The sequence below is a fragment of the Ovis canadensis genome, chromosome 1 (genome assembly GCF_042477335.2).
Source record: "Ovis canadensis isolate MfBH-ARS-UI-01 breed Bighorn chromosome 1, ARS-UI_OviCan_v2, whole genome shotgun sequence".
Taxonomy (NCBI): domain Eukaryota; kingdom Metazoa; phylum Chordata; class Mammalia; order Artiodactyla; family Bovidae; genus Ovis; species Ovis canadensis.
In genome coordinates this window covers 71,197,012-71,211,427 of record NC_091245.1, presented here as the reverse complement: position 1 = coordinate 71,211,427, position 14,416 = coordinate 71,197,012, and positions in this window count along the sequence as shown.

The following is a 14,416-nucleotide window of genomic DNA, read 5'->3' as shown; positions in this document are numbered from 1 at the left end:
CGTCAGTTTCTGTTTTGTAATTATGTTGATTGTATTGGAAAAACATGAATCAATACATTTAACTTTATAAACTGGTTACAAGAAGTTACCCATGTTTATAAAATTTGTTCAGCATTTCATAAATTCATAAACAATATTTAGCTTCTGAATAATGATAATACATACATTTATGCACATATTATACATAATACATTAAGATTACTGGCTTGTTGAGAAAAATATGATTATAAAATCATATATCATTTCAGCCCAGATACACAGCAATAAAAAATTTTAAATACCTAACAACACAAATCTATATAAGCAATAACTATGTTATAAAATACTTAGAGCATTCTTGATTTTCTTTTAAAAGCCAACAATTCATTTAGTATCTTTCTGGCATTTGAACTGACATCTCTTCATCTTCCACATAGTTGCTAACTGAGAAGGAAAATGGTTAGATCTATCAAACAGCTTTAAAGCTTCACGTTAACATTAACGTTACTGAGACCCAAGGAGAGAAATAATAACAGAGGCATTGCTAATCAGCAAGAAAAGTATAAATTATACAATAAGTGAAGGAGCCACTGGCCAACTGAGAGGAAAACACACCACAGTCAGGCAGTTTAGTCGCTCAGTCATGTCCGACTCTTTGCCACCCTATAGATTGCAGCATGCCAGGCTTCCCTTGTCCATCACCAACTCCTGGAGTGTAATCAACCTCATGTCCATCGAGTCATTGATGCCATCCAACCATCTCCTCCTCTGCCGTGCCCTTCTCCTCCTGCCTTCAATCTTGCCCAGCATCAGGGTCTTTTCCAATCAGTCAGTTCTTCGCATCAGGTGGCCAAAGTATTGGAGTTTCAGCTTCAGCATCAGTCCTCCCAATGAATATTCAGGACTGATTTTCTTTAGGATGGACTGGTTGGATCTCCTTGCAGTCCAAGAGATTCTCAAGAGTCTTCAACACCACAGTTCAGAAGCATCAGTTCTTCGGCACTCAGCTTTCTTTATAGTCCCAACTCTCACATCCATATATGACTACTGGAAAAACCGTTATCTTTGACTAGACAGACATTTGTTGGCAAAGTAATGTCTCTGCTTTTTAGTAGGCTGTCTAAGTGGGTCATAGCTTTTCTTCCAAGGAGCAAGTGTTGTTTAATTTCATGGCTGCATTCATCATCTGCAGTGATTTTGGAGCCCAAAAAATTAAAGTCTGTCGCTGTTTCCCCATCTATTTGCCATGAAGTGATAGGACTGGACACCATGATCTTAGTTTTCTGAATGTTGAGTTTTAAGCCAACTTTTTTACTCTCCTCTTTCACACTCATCAAGAGGCACTTTAGTTCTTCGCTTTCTGCCATAAGGGTAGTGTCATCTGCATATCTGAGGTTATTGATATTTCTCCCAGCAGTCTTGATTCCAGCTTGTGCTTCATCCAGCCCAGCATTTTGCATGATGTACTCTACATATAAGTTAAGCAGGATGACAATATACAGCCTTGATGTACTCCTTTCCTGACTTGGAACCAGTCTGTTGTTCTATGTCTTCTGATCCACACAATCAAAGGCTTTGGCATAGTCAGTAAAGCAGAAGTAGATGTTTTTCTGGAACTCTCTTGCTTTTTTGATAATCCAACGCATGTTAGCAATTTGACCTCTGGTTCCTCTGCCTTTTCTAAATCCAGCTTGAACATCTGGAAATTCAGTCATGTACTGTTTAAGCCTGGCTTGGAGAATTTTGAGCATTACTTTGCTAGCATGAGTGCAACTGTGTGGTAGTTTGAACATTCTTTGACATTGCCTTTCTTTGGGATTGGAATGAAAACTGACCTTTTCCAGTCCTGTGGTCACTTCTGAGTTTTCCAAATTTGCTGGGATATTGAGTACAGGCCTTTCACAGCATCATCTTTTAGGATTTGAAATAGCTCAACTGGAATTCCATCACTTCCACTAGCTTTGTTCATAGTGATGCTTCCTAAGGCCCACTTGACTTCACATTCCAAGACTCTAGGTGAGTGATCACACCATTGTGGTTATCTGGGTCATGAAGATCTTTTCTTGTACAGTTCTCCTGTGTATTCTTGCCACCTCTTCTTAATATCTTCTGCTTCTGTTAGGTCCATACCATTTCTGTCCTTTATTGAGCCCATCATTGCATGAAATGTTCCCTTGGTATCTCTAGTTTTCTTGAAGAGATCTCTGCTGCTGCTGCTAAGTTGCTTCAGTCATGTCCAACTCTATGCGACCCCATAGACGGCAGCCCACCAGGCTCCCCCGTCCCTGGGATTCTCCAGGCAAGAACACTGGAGTTGGTTGCCATTTCCTTCTCCAATGCATGAAAGTGAAAAGTCAAAGTGAAGTCGCTCAGTCGTGTCCGACTCTTAGCGACCCCCTGAACTGCAGCCCACCAGGCTCCTCCATCCATGGGATTTTCCAGGCAAGAGTACTGGAGTGGGGTGCCACTAGTCTTTCCCATTCTGTTGTTTCCCTCTATTTCTTTGCACTGATCACTGAGGGAGGCTTTTTTATCTCTCCTTTCTATTCTTTGGAACTCTGCATTCAAATGGGTATATCTTTCCTTTTCTCCTTTTCCTTTAGCTTCTCTTCTTTTCTCAGCTATTTGTAAGGCCTCCTCAGACAACCATTTTGCCTTTTTTTCATTTCTTATTCTTGCAGATAGTCTTGATCACTGCCTCCTGTACAATGTCACGAACCTCCATCCATAGTTCTTCAGGCAATCTGTCTATCAGATCTAATCCCTTGAATCTATTTGTCATTTCCACTGTATAATCATAAGAGATTTGATTTAGGTCATACCTGGATGGTCTGTTGGTTTTCCCTACTTTCTTCAATTTAAGTCTGAATTTGGCAATAAGGAGTTCATGATCTCAGCCACAGTCAGCTCCCGGTCTTGTTTCTGCTGACTGTATAGAGTTTCTCCATCTTTGGCTGCAAAGAATATAATCAGTCTGATTTTGGTGTTGACCATCTGCTGATGTCCATATGTATGTGCCATGGGCTAAATTAAATTCTTGGTGGATTCAAGATTTTAATATAAAATTCAAATCATAAAATTACTAAAATATAAAAAATACTTATGAATAATCTTGGAAATGGGATTTATAGCACATGAAATATAAAGCTAAGACTTATTTTTAAAATACATAAAAAAGTGGAAAGTGTTCCAGAGATCACCAAAAAATTAAAGGGCACGTACCAAACTGAAACAAAAAAAAATCAACAAAAAATTAAAGGGCTGATGCCAAACTACAAGGGAGAAAAATGGATGAAGGTTAAGAAGTCTTACAAATCAATGAGAAAAGGATAAATAGCCAAATAGAAAAATGGGCAAGTAAGTCAGAAAAGAAGAAATAGATAGGGTCAATAGGGGACTCCGGAGAAGGCAATGGCACCCCACTCCAGTACTCTTGTCTCGAAAATCCCATGGACGGAGGAGCCTGGAAGGCTGCAGTCCATGGGGTTGCTGAGTGTTGGACATGACTGAGCGACTTCACTTTCACTTTTCACTTTGATGCATTGGAGGAGATGGCAACCCACTCCAGTGTTCTTGCCTAGAGAATCCCAGAGACGGGGGAGCCTGGTGGGCTGCCATCTATGGGGTCGCACAGAGTCAGACACGACTGAAGTGACAGCAATAGAGGACTCACTTGTTAGTCCAGTGGCTAAGACTCCCCGTTCCCATCGCAGAGGATTGAGGTTCCTCCTCTGGTGAGGGAACGAGATCTCACATCCTGCAACTAAGAGGTCACATGTCACAACTAAGACCCACCACTGCCAAATGAATAAGTAAGTTAAAGAAAAAAAAAAAAGAGAGGGGTCAATAAAGATGAATTGTATTCATCTGTAATAAAATGCAAACTAAAACAATATTAAAGTGTCTTTTTTGCCTGTTGAATTGATAAGGATTATTTTAAGAGACAACATCAGTGTTAGGGTTCTAGAGCAGTTCTCAACTGCTCTTTGACAAAATGTCTGAAAAGCATATACCTTTTAACTAGAAATTCAACACTGGTGTAATGATAAGAAAATGTATCCTAAGGAAATATGTGTGTGTCACAATATATTTTTGCAGTTTCCTTCCTTGCTCCCTCCTTCTACCCTACTCCCTCCTCTCTCTCTTTCTATCCACTTTTTCTTTTTTGTTTTACGCTTGGTATTGGTGAAAGTTTGAAAAAAGTTAAAAATGTCCAACCAAAAGGGAGCTGATTAAATAAAATATGGTAAATTTATTCAATAAAACATCTACATTATTACCAGTAAAAATGACACCATAGTACAATATTTGAAAAATGTTCATTTATAATATATTAAGTTTTTACAAAAATGGGATACAGAACAAAATGTATTGGGAAAGCGTCTCCTCTCTCCCTCTCTCTGTCTCTCTCTCTCTCTCTCGGTCTCTCCCTCACCACCAACACAACACCAACATATAATACAATTACTGGAAAGGTACTGGAAAAATATAATAAACTGTGGGGAAGAAGGATTACTGGATTATTAAATATTCTTCCATTGCCTGTCATTATTTTTAAAGTTAGCTACAATGAACAGGAGGTTTTTTTTTTTTAATTTTTTTTGATAAATGAAAACATTTTAAAATGAAATATATAATGTTACTTGCTAAGTCGCTTCAGTCGTGTCCGACTCTGTGAGACCCCATAGACAGCAGCCCACTAGGCTCCTCTGTCTCTGGGATTCTCTAGGCAAGAACACTGGAGTGGGTTGCCATTGCCTTCTCCAATGCATGAAAGTGAAAAGCGAAAGTGAAGTCGCTCAGTCATGCCAACTCTTAGCGACCCCATGGACTGCAGCCTACCAGGCTCCTCTGTCCATGGGACTTTTCAGGCAAGAGTACTGGAGTGGGGTGCCATTGCCTTCTCTGATAATGTTACTTAGTGGTTGCCTTTTCAAAATAGGTAAAAATCATCAGTTAACCATTTGGTTCAGAATGTTTTCATTCCAACAGCTTGATAATCATGATGCAAAATTGAGGAAAAAAAATTTTGAATCTTAAAATGTTATAGAATTGGTAGATCATTTTTCATTTCATAAAGTATCATAATCACTAGTTTTTATTTTTCCTATGGCAATGTTTTATACACAAGAATGGCGGAAATTAGGAATTTGTGCCCTGAAAAATGTATTGAAATGTAAAATCTAAAGTAAGTAATAACTTCCTCCTTTGAATATAACAAAGATGTGGGAAGGGGTAGTAGGCAAGAAGGCTCTGGGTTACCATGGGGATGATTACGTTCTCCAAGGTACATCCCACCCCACTCCTGCTTCTTGGTCAATGACTCACTAGCTCACAGGGGAGTCAACAAATACTGAAGTACATAACTACTACCTGTAAAAAGTGATTTTCATTACCCATAGAGGTGCTGTAAGATACTATTTAAACAAATAAGGAAAACCAATCTAAATTACTATTTAAAATTTTTCCAATTGGTGAGTGTTTAAGATGCATGAGAGGACAAATTCTTAACTCAGGTCATTCCAGAACTATTATGTAACAGATTAAAAATAGATATGGATACTAATAAAAATCATTAAAGCAAAATTATGAAACACTTCTATTAATACTTCAATTGTTTCTTTAAAAACAGCATTTCCTAAAATAACCTCCAAGGTAGTCCTGTAATTTGTTAATTTTAAGGATTTGTGTTAAACTTTGGGGCCAGTCAAATTTGGAGGCCAGTTAAGAGAGCTAACAATCTAATTGAGGAGTCCAGATAGCCATCCATCAATCCATTCATCTGTTCAATAAAATATATTGAGAACCTATTATGTGCCGATAATGCAGGGCTTTGAGCATTAAAAAATACCTAAAACATACCTCTACCCTCAAAAGCTCACATTTAGAAGGAGAGATAGATGTCAGTCTCAGTGACCGCCATACCCATTGTTCCTTCTAGCAGAACTCTGACCATGGCCGCTGGGGAATGAGAAGTCCTGGGTGGCCATATTCTGTATCAAGGGACCAACCCATGTACCCTTTTCACCTGCTTTCTCTACCATGGCAAAGAAAAAAGCTTTGGTTCAAAAAGTTTCAGCCAGAGAGAGAGACAGGGTAGCAGTCAGATTGTCTCTTGAACAGTTCTAATAACAGATACAGACAGCTAGTTAGTGAGCAGAAACCAAAAGTGATCCTGAAAAGGTTCTTAGAGAATCTAATAGTTTACTGCAGACCTAAAGTCTTACCAATAACACCATCAATTAACATTATTTTTATCAATACAGTAAAATTATGTTGTGTGTCTACAAAATGAACTGTCTGCCAGTACCTACATCAATATTGTCTTATATGGTACAAAACACTGTAAATATTAAATGTATTCCTAACACTAGATATAAAAAATGAAAAGATAATGTGAAAAGAAATTCACATTTATTTACAGATGTAATAAATAATACATGCATTGATAATGAAGAAACAGCAATATAGCTTTCTAGTTCAGTTCAGTTCAGTTCAGTTGCCCAGTCATGTGCACACCAGGCCTCCCTGTCCATCACCAACTCCCAGAGTTTACACAAACTTATGTCCATTGAGTCGGGGATGCCATCCAACCATCTCATCCTCTGTCGTCCCCTTCTTCTGCCTTCAATCTTTCCCAGCATCAGGGTCTTTTCCAATGAGTCAGTTCTTCCCATCAGGTGGCCAAAGTATTGGAGTTTCAGCTTCAGCATCAGTCCTTTCAATGAATATCCAGGACTAATTTCCTTTAGGATGGACTGATTGGATCTCCTTGCAGTCCAAGAGATTCTCAGTGTAATTGGTGTGACTGCTTCACTGTGGCCTAGCTGATGCACCAATGAAGGGATCTTTATAAAATTTTTTGATATACAGTATTACAATCATTCATAATACAGTATTGGAAACATTGGTACATTTTAAAACAGAAAATACTTACCTGTGATGATAGACTGATATGTACTGTCTCCAATTATGAGAGAGAGAAGCATACACTATGGCAATGCATTCTTTAAAAGCAAAGTTATAAAGCAGTAAGAAAACTAACATATTATTAATTTTATAATAAATATCATTCATCTTATGTCTATGTAAGGATAGACTAGTGTCTGCATATATTTTATTGTTGTTCAGTCTGTCAGTTGGGTCTGCCCCTTTGCAACCTCGTGGACTGCAGCACGCCAGGCTTCCCTGTCCTTCACCATCTCCCAGAGCTTACTCAAACTCATGTCCATTGAGTCAGTGATGCATCCAACCATCTCAGTCTGTGTCGTCCCCTTCTCCTCCTGCCTTCAATCTTGCCCAGCATCAGGGGCTTTTCCAATGAGTAGGCTCTTTGTATCAGGTGGTCAAAGTATTGGAGCTTCAGCTTCAGCATCAATTCTTCCAGTGAATATTCAGGACTGATTTCCTTTAAGATTGATGGGTTTGATCTTCTTGCTGTCTGAGGGATTCTCAAGAGTATTCTCCAGGACCACAGTTCAAAAGCATCAATTCTTTGGCACTCAGCCTTCTTTATGGTCCAAATCCCACATCCATACAGGACTACTGGAAAAACCATAGCTTTGACTAAACAGACCTTTATACACAGCTCATCTGTGAGTTTTTCAAGTTGTCAAAAATCTCCGAAAAATGTTCCAAAATATTTATTGAAAAAATTCCCATGTAAGTGGATGAACTCAAGGGTCAACTTAATGGATTTCAGTTCAGTTGCTCAGTCATGTCCAACTCTTTGGGACACAATGGACTGCAGCATGCTAGGCCTCCCTGTCCATCACCAACTCCCAGAGTTTACTCAAACTAATGTCCATTGAGTCAGCGATGCCATCCAACCATCTCATCCTGTCTTCCCCTCTCCTCCCGCCTTCAATCTTTCCCAGCATCAGGATCTTTTCAAATGAATCAGTTCTTCGCTTCAGGTGGCCAAAGAATTAGTTTCAGCTTCGGCATCAGTCCTCCCAATGAATATTCAGGACTGATTTCCTTTAGGATGGACTGGTTGGATCCCCTTGCAGTCCAAGGGACTCTCAAGAGTCTTCTCCAATACCACACTTCAAAAGCATCAATTCTTGGGCACTCAGCTTTCTTTATAGTCCAACTCTGACATCCATACATGACTACTGAAAAAACCATAGCTTTGACTAGATGGACCTTTGTTGGCAAAGTAATGTCTCTGCTTTTTAATATGCTGTCTAGGTGGGTCATAACTTTTCTTTCAAGGAGCAAGTGTCGTTTAATTTCATGGCTGCATTCATCATCTGCAGTGATTTTGGAGCCTCCAAAAATAAAGTCTCTCACTGTTTCCACATCTATTTGCCATGAAGTGATAGGACCAGATGCCATGATCTTAGTTTTCTGAATGTTGAATTTTAAGCCAACTTTTTCACTCTCCTCTTTCACTTTCATCAAGAGGCTCTTTAGTTCTTCTTAGCTTTCTGCCATAAAGGTGGTGTCACCTGCGTATCTGAGGTTATTGATATTTTTCCCAGAAATCCTGATTCCAGCTTATGCTTCTTCCAGCCCAGTGTTTCTCATGATGTACTCTGCATATAAGTTAAATAAGCAGGGTGACGACATACAGCCTTGACATACTCTTTCCTGATTTGGAACCAGTCTGTTGTTCCATGTCTGGTTCTAACTGTTGCTTCTTGACCTGCATACAGATTTTTCAAGAGGCAGGTCAGGTGATTTGGTATTCCCATCTCTTGAAGAATTTTCCACAGTTTGTTGTGATCCACACAGTCAAAGGCTTTGGCGTGGTCAATAAAGCAGAAGTAGATGTTTTTCTGGAACTCTCTTGCTTTTTCAATGATCCAACAGATGCTGGCAATTTGATTTCTGGTTCCTCTGCCTTTTTCTAAATCCAGCTTGAACATCTGGAAGTTCACGGCCATGTACTGTTGAAGCCTGGCTTGAAGAATTTTGAGCACTACTTTGCTAGCGTGTGAGATAAGTGCCACTGTGCAGTAGTTTGAACATTCTTTTTGTTACACATCATGTAATTCCAGCACTCAAACTTTGTTTATACTGTTCACTCTCCCTCAACAGAACTTTCCTTTTAACTGTCATTAAATTCAACTCTCTGACTACTGCATGCTTGCATCCCCAGCTGAATACACAGCACGCCAACTGGTCCCACTTTAGTAAACATCTCTTAGTGCTGCCCACAGTCATACGACATTCCCTTGATCCATTCAGTCTCCTACCACTGCTTCTCCTCTCCTCAAAACTCCAACATCTCCCCATCCTGCTTCTCAGTGGATGACCTTGCTCCCTGTTTCATTGTAAAAGGAAAAGCCTTTTACAGAAGAAAATTGACACAAAAAGGAGAACTCACAATGTTCGGTTGGGGTACTTCACTCATTTCCCCTCCACCTAGACTCTTACCATACTCCTGATCATTTTGGCCCTAATCTGTTGGGCCATAATGTTATTCTGATATAGAAATAGAGAAGAAAAGTAATGAAGAATAAAGAAAATCATTATCTATATGTTGTGTTTGTAGTTTATTTTTAATATTCAAATATGTGATGTAATTCTCATGCTTCTAGGAGATTTTTCTAATAATGTTTTCAGGCCACAAGGCAGATAGTGCTTTTATCTGAAGCATGGTAGAATTATCACCCTCATCCTCCTCAATCCAGACAGCCTCAGAAAGTAAACTCAAATTCATCCTAGGACTACCAGACAGCCTCTTTTCTACTGTAAAACACTGAATTTTTTCATTTAGACAGTTGCTTTCAGACTTTTTGTTGTTGTTTACATCCTACAATAAGAAATATATTTTACATGCCCATAGTACCCACACATAAGCACAGTCACATATATAACTGAGACCAAACTTTCACCAGATAGCACTTATCTTTACAATAATCTTTGCTAATCTTTTCAGTGCAATGCACTCTTATATTTTCCAATCTATTTTTCAAATGCTCATTGTAATATAATAAATAGATTCATTACTCACTGAGTCAAAGCCCATGGTTTGGAAAATAATTCATTAAGGGATACTTGGGTTAATAGACAAAATCTTTAAGACTTAGTGAACAAATATATGAACATTAATTTAGAACTCACTCAACTATCACCACCTTCAATGGAGTGGCCACGTAATTCGCTGGTTTGCTAAGAATAAATGACTCATTTTACTCTGTATCTATGTTGTAAAAAGCAAAGCTGATCTCAGAACAACTAAGGTAAAATCAATTCAAGAAAGGGAAACAGCTCCTTCTTATTGTTCTTTTTTGTTCTCCATTAACATAAACACCACTATTCAAGTAGGCTCTGCATTACTGAAAATAAAGCCCTGGATTGGGGTATGGGACAAGACAGATTCAGTTCAGTTCAGTTCTGTCGCTCAGTCGTGTCTGACTCTTTGCGACCCCATGAATCGCAGCACGCCAGACCTCCCTGTCCATCACCATCTCCCAGAGTTCACTCAGACTCATGTCCATCGAGTCCGTGATGCCATCCAGCCATCTCATTCTTGGTCGTCCCCTTCTCCTCCTGCCCCCAACCCCTCCCAGCATCAGAGTCTTTCCAATGAGTCAATTCTTCGCATGAGGTGGCCAAAGTACTGGAGTTTCAGCTTTAGCATCATTCCTTCCAAAGAAATCCCTGGGTAGATCTCCTTCAGAATGGACTGGTTGGATCTCCTTGCAGTCCAAGGGACTCTCAAGAGTCTTCTCCAACACCACAGTTCAAAAGCATCAATTCTTCGGCGCTCAGCCTTCTTCACAGTCCAACTCTCACATCCATACATGACCACAGGAAAAACCATAGCCTTCACTAGATGGACCTTAGTCGGCAAAGTAATGTCTCTGCTTTTGAATATACTATCTAGGTTGGTCATAACTTTTCTTCCAAGGAGTAAGACAGATTAGGTGACTTCTAAATTACTTTCTAATCCTAAAATTTTATTCCTTCAACAAGTATTTACTAATTGCATGGTATGGATGCCAGGCGCTATACCAGGAGACAGGGGCCCAGCAGTGAACAAGACACACAATGCTGATACTGTGGAGAAGCTAACACCCAAGTTAAAGAGACAGAGAATAAATAAATAGAGAGGATACAGCTAAATTCCAAAGGAAATAAAAAGATAAATGATAGCAAATAATAGAAATGACCTACTGTTCTTATCTGGGGCTTCCCAGGTGGCTCAGTGGTAAAGAATCTGCCTGCCAGTGCAGAAGACGCAGGAGATACAGGTTTGATCCCTGGGTTGGGAAGATCGTTTGGAGGAGGAAATGGCAACCTGCTTCAGTATTCTTGCCTGGGAAATCCCATGGACAGAGGAGTCTGGCAGGCTACAGTCCATGGGCTTGCAAAGAGTCGGACGTGACTAAACAACAACTATTCTTCCCTATTATTATTAATTATACTACTGCTTCCCTGGGGGCTCAGCAGTCAAGAATTTGCCTTCAACGCAGGAGCTGCAGGAGACTTGGATTCGATTCCTGGGTCAGGAAGATCCCCTGGAGGAGGGCATGGCTACCCACTCCAGTATTCTTGCCTGGAGAATCCCATGAACAGAGAGGAGCTTGGCAGGCTATAGTCCATAGGGTTGCAAAGAGTCCAACATGACTGAAGCGACTTAGCACACACGTACCATTACTGCAGAACTAGCAGCAATCTGATAATTACCTTTATCATGGTCAGGGAAGGCCCATCTGGGAGGGTGACATTTAATCTGAAACCTGAAGAATGAGTAGGAGCCAGCTGTGGACTGGGCCAGAAGAATAGCCTTTCTAGGCAGTGGAATAGCAAGGACAAAGGCCCTAATTCTGGAAAGAGCTTGTTAGGTCCTAGCAACTGACAGAGGGCTGACATGACTGAGCCAAGTGAGCAGGCAGAGAGGGCATGAAATGAGTCTGGAGAAGGGAGAAGATAAGGGCCTGGAAGGGAAGCGTATGGAGTTCAGATTCTATTCTGTGTTAATGGGCAGCCATCAAAAGGACTTCAGCAAAGAAGGGCCATGATATGATTTTAAAAGAACACTGGATATGGTGTGGAGAATGTGTTTGAAGTAGGGAAATTGTTTTAGGAGTCCAGGCAAGAGATGCCAGGGCTTGATTATGGTGGTGGTGAACTCTAAAGTCCTGTTTTGCTGGCAGTTAATAGACAATATGGCAGCAGTTCTGCTTATTTGAAAGTGTTGCTTATTTTGCCTGCAAAGGAAATATTACTCCATCTTTGCTAAAGAGCTTAAATCCAAGGGCTCTAAACTTCTGTGTGTGTATCTGCATGTGTGTGAGCATGCACTCACACATGCATGCTCAAGGGTGGGGTGGGGTCGGGCAGTGGTGGCTGTTTTTAATATCCCAGAGCTGCTTTGTAACCATGGATGTGTAGGAGTTGGTTGGAGGGTGGAAGGACAGGAGTGAGCTGCGACTACTGGAAAGCAGACATGGATGCCAAGGTGCATGCAGAATAAGGCAGATGCACGTACTGTAGCTCCCTGGGAGTTCCATCAAGCTCAGGAAGCATTAAAGATGCTGTGTATACAAGGCCCACCTTGGTCAAACAGGGGAAAATATGTATAATCATCAAATTCACTTGGAAAAGTCTAAGATATCAGAGTAAGAGGACGTTATTTACTTGACAGTCTCAAAGCCTCAAAACTTCCTGGAGAAAACGATGTAAGAATTTGATGGTTAGTCCCCTAGAATACAATGATTATATTTCCTAAACCCAACAGGAGACTTTTTCTAACAGTTTTGGTGGTAGGGTGGGGGGAAGGATGCGGCTGCCTGGGAAGGGAGGAAACTCATTTTAAGGTAGCAGAAAATCAAGAGAGGCAACCTTCTGTCTGTGAAGAATTGCTTATTATGACATAGATTAATGCTTGTCTGTCCCAGTCATTGAAGACATTGTTTCAAATTCTTAATAAAGAACAGTGAAACTGAAAAACAACAACAACAACAACTGACTCTTGGAGGCTTAAACTGTGTTAGCCCATTAGCCTAAGGGCCGGTTTACAACTGAGATCTGTATTGTTCACCAGAAGGGAGGGCTTGGGAATCCCTACCTGCTCCTCCATCAATTTTGAGCAGAGCCCCAGCAGGAGTAGGGAAAGACTGCTGCAGAGTCCTGGCTGGAGTTCTGGCAGGAGGCTGATTTTGAGCAGGCTGATTTCAAGCTCCTAAAACTTGAGAGACCACACAGGGCCAATGAAAATGAGAAAAAGTTAGGAAGTTGAATGTCCTTATAAGGAAGTCAGAGAAGGAACTTAGAGCCAAATACCACTAATTTTGTCCTCCTGGGAAAATGAAGATTACAATTGGTGGGTTGGAATAAGTACTGTTGAATCCTAAAGCAAGCTGTGGAATCTTCTTTGGAAATTCACAAGAATAAATTAAACCAATACATAGTCTAGGAATAGTTTATATCCACATCTGCTTGGAGGTGAGAAAATAGATCAGGGAAATTCCTAGCACCCCAACAGGTGTTCAGAAAAAAAGAGAACAATCACAGACACACATTCAGAGTGATATTGTGTTCTTTACTCCTACACATGTGGTTGACCCAGTGTGGACTCCTCAAAAAGTAGGCTCCCTAATCAAGATTCCATATCAGGCACAGGCTAAAAGAGGTTGAGCAATGTCTAACTTAGAACCCTTTGCTCCATAGACATATATAGAAGAGAGGCTTAATCTTAAAAGCCCTTGTTCGAGCCAGGTATGAGGCCCTATAGAAGTGTATCTGACTGCTGATCAGTTATGGTTGTGTGTTCATGTCCAATCTGGTTCTTTAGTCACACTTGTAAAGAGCTTATGTTGTTGTTTAGTTGCTAACAGTCCGACTCTTTGCGACCCAATGGATTGTAGCCTGCCAAGCTCCTTTGTCCATGGGATTTCCCAAGCAAGAATACTGGAGAGGGTTGCCATTTCCTTCTCCAGGGGATCTTCCTGACCAGAGATCAAACCCACGTCTCCTGCATTGGTAGGTAGATTCTTTATCACTGAGCCACCAGGGAAGCCTAAACAGCATATAGGTTTTTGCAAAAAGGCAAGTCAGAAGCTTGCATGAAGCTCTTAATGTGTGATATCATACAGAAACATATTTGACTTTCTGAAATGTCTCAGAAATGAATCACACATGTTGCTTTCTGCTTTCAGAATAGATTAGAACTGGTTGAGCATGTCCAGCCCGTTGATCTGGCTTTCAAAATTTGTGTACATAAGGGCATTTCTCTAAGGAAAAATAATTAACAATGCTTTCATCTGTCAGAAATGTTCTTTGTTTAATTACTCTTTTATCAGCTTCATAAATTCACTTTCAGTTCACAGCAACATCCTGGAGGGGTGGTATATGTGAGCCAATAAAAATGAAATAATGAAAAAAATATTATGAGTCATTTTAAGAAAATATAGACAAAAAAAGTTGATTAAGAAAATAAATTTTGCAGCCCAGACATACCTTGAACAGAACTTTTTGT